Here is a 3,691-nt window from a genome sequence, read left to right on the forward strand (position 1 = left end):
TATTTCTATGTCGAAAAATTTCTTTTCACTCTGTTTTGTCACACCCAAGGCATTTGATGATTTTCGCACGCTTTCAGTTCTATTCATACAAATCGTTTTGGCACAAGTTACATTTCACTTTGAACTTCTTGTCTTCTACCTTTGAAGAGGAAACACCTTCCCTGTTTTGCATTCCTGTCCACCCTCCTCTTTCTCTGGTAGGAAAAAGGTCCAAGGGAGTAACTAATTTTGTCAAGCTAGCCCTGTTCTACTTTTGACAAAACGCAATTCCTTTCAATTTAGGACTGTATCTAGATTGCAAGCTCGGAACCACAACGGTGTAGCCCTCGGAAGAAGGTGAATAATCGGATGTATATTATACAAATAGATAAGTTGTACTAAATACAAATAAAACAATAATTTAAATCTCCTCCAAATGTTAATAACATAGTCATTATTCAATTATCTCAAATAACTTGTAGATACATTGCAGTCTTAAGATGTTCAACAAGCCCTGGAAATTAATGCAATTAATGATGTGTTACTAATACTTATTTTATTTCGAGAGTATCAAACCATGTTATGACTCCCTTTGTCTGTAATAATATGGCGTGGCTACAGAAAATTATGAAAATAGATTCTCTCTAATACTTGAATTATTTCTCTAGTATTAGCTTTTCTCAACGGATAGAAACTGATAAATCGAGTATAGCCATCAATGATTGAAAGTATGTAATAATAACCATGACTTCCAGTAATTTGGCCACTAAAACTATACAGAGATTTTCATGGGGTTTATGTGCATTGGTATGATTTTCGCTCACAATCTTAGGTCTCTAAATTTCGTATGCGCACACTTTAAGCAGTCACTTATACAAGAGGTAATATCTCTTTTCTGTCCTCACCAGAAGAAAATTGGCCTAGTAAGAACAAAACTTTTTAACACTAAAATCACCTCGTTCGTGTATTTTAGTTACAACCTCTTTAGCCAAGGATTTCGGTATCACCAATAACAAACGAGACGTTTTGCGGTCTTTTACAAAAATCAAGTCTACAACTACAGTAATATTGTTAAGATTTCGATCATTTTCTAGTAAATAAATTAATTTCTTACAATAACTGTTTTGCTTCTGACGTTCAAGAATTTTGTCTGTTGAAATAATATTATTTTCTTCCTAGAATTCAAAGTTTAATGATTTAGATTCTATTTCCAAAGAAGGGCTAAGTACTATATCATCGCAACCCTCTCCCCTTGTAGAGTGAGTTGCGAGATTCGTTTCCCACTATATTTTCCTTAGGTGAAACAGCCAAATTAACTTTTCGACTAACCACTAAGCTACCAGTATCTGTATCAGCAGTTCTTTGGTTTCTTCGATTCCGTATAAAAGGTCTTCTCCTTCCACACCAATTCCCTGACCCATCTGGGACTCTAACGTTATTTCTACCATAAGACTGGGGATTATTTTGCATATTCCATCTAGAACTATTATATGTTTAAATTGCATTTTTTAATTTGGTCAGTCTGCTGATTCACCCGCACAAGTCGTATGTAAGGTTTCGCATAGTTATTGGATAGATTTTTAGCAGGACTGTTTTCACCCGAACTAATATTTGCAAGTCTCAATAGTAAGTCCTCTACAGAAGTAACTGGAAAAACTCTCAGCAAACGGGATTCACCTCGCGGAAGATACGTTAACAACAGATCAGCCAGTTCTTTCTCATTGTATTCTTATGCTACTATGTCATATCTCTCCACCAAATGCCACGTAAATTCCATTACTGACGGGTACTTTGACCTGCCATTCCTGGTGAAAAGTAATTGACACTTTTGCTCACACTCCATCAGCGATGACATGTATTGAGCCTTGAAGCGTTTTATAACGTCCTCGTATGTTACGATTCTTTGCTGATACTACGAAACCACCTACTAGCGGCACGCATTAAAAACCGAGGTACAAGATTAATCTTTTCATCGGATAAATTAAAAAATTTTAGAATACGTTTCGATCTCATCCAAAAATTTTCCGGCAGTTCCAGTGGTCGACCTCCGAAACGAGGAAAACTTTGTCTTTTGGTTTTAATGTGTTTCCTTTAATCTGTAGTTCCGTCGGTAAAAAACTAATTCGGTTTATATTAGGGTTAATATATTCAATATAATTATTACCAGGTAATGCCAAAATACGAGGTGATATGCTACTAACACTAGTCACTGTGGAAGCTGTAGTGGTAATATTTGTAGTCAACGTAAGAACATGAATTTCGCTTTTGTTAAATGGTAATGATAGCGTTGTTCCACAACTTCTATCTATAGTCCCCTCACGCAATTTAACCATTTCAATTTTCAATTCGGTATATTTCGCATTAAGAACTGTATACTTCTTTTCCATATCTATCGTAAATTTACGCAAATTATCTTCAGTTATGATACTTTCGTCTTGCAATACTTGTAAATCTTTCTGTATTTCGGAGTATTGTTTTGTCTTCAACAGTATTTCCCTTTAGCTGGTTTATTTCTACTTCTTGCCGTTTAATTTCCGAACTAACAGTCTCAATCTTTTCTTCCATTCGTGTAGTTTCTGTTTTTAAATCTTTGTGCCACTCTTCAAGGATTGTTCTAAACTCCTCTTTCATTTCCGATTTAATAGTATTGTAGAAAACATATTTTCCATTCGAAATGATTTCGACAAAATCATTTGAAAAGTACTTTTCGATGTTTGTCCTGATGACGTACTATCACTATTATTAGTTTTTCGGCTACGTTTTCAGTAGCACCAACCATGTTTGTTTTTGGTCGAGATGTATTGACGTTAATAGGGACATTCAAATTGTCCGGTTTGTTACTCCGAGAAAAATGCAGGATTGACACATTGCCGGATGCACTATTTTCATTTTCGCACCGGGAACATATCCATTCCACCTCATTATCACGCAATGCCTCAAACTCTTCATTTGGTATATTCATGAAGTCGAAATGGTACCAAGACCCACAGCGACTACACATGATAGAGTTTATGATTTCGTCACTCGACAATAAACTAGTAACTGACGCGCCACACGCGTATTCACTGCCCTGCCTATTAGCATTAGAAAGTCCATTGCTTCTCAACACCATTTCTATTTTCATAAAATACTCCCGGAATCCTAAGTAAACATTGGTGTAATAGTGAATTAGTTGGAATTTCAACACTTCTTTAACGACAACACAACACCCGCCATAGTTTCTCAATCAGAAAGTTGTTCTTAAAGCAACCTGATAAGGCCTGTCACGGTCGCCATTTTTGTGGTAGACCCTCCTTTTTCTCGCGTAGACAAAGGCCGAAGGAAGTAACTAATTTTGTTAAACTAGTCCCGTTCTACTTTTGACAAAACGCAATTCCTTTAAATTTAGGACAGTATCTAGATTGCAAGCTCGGAATCACGACGATGTAGCCCTCGGAAGAAGGTGAATAATAGATAAGTTTTACATCTACATCTACATCTATAATTCAAATACAAATAGATAAGTTTTACTAAATACAAATAAAACAATAACTTAAATCTCCTCCAACTGTTAATAATATAGCCATATTCAATTATCTCAAATAAGTTGTAGATACATTGCAGTCTTAAGACGTTCAACGAGTCCTGGAAATTAATGCAATTAGTGATAAGCTACTAATACATATTTTATTTCGAGAGTTGCAAACCATGTTATGTCAGCTCTGCAATTATT

This window comes from Thermobia domestica, chromosome 4, assembly GCF_964235325.1.
Source record: "Thermobia domestica chromosome 4, izTheDome1.hap1.1, whole genome shotgun sequence".
In the NCBI taxonomy this organism is placed as follows: Eukaryota; Metazoa; Arthropoda; class Insecta; order Zygentoma; family Lepismatidae; genus Thermobia; species Thermobia domestica.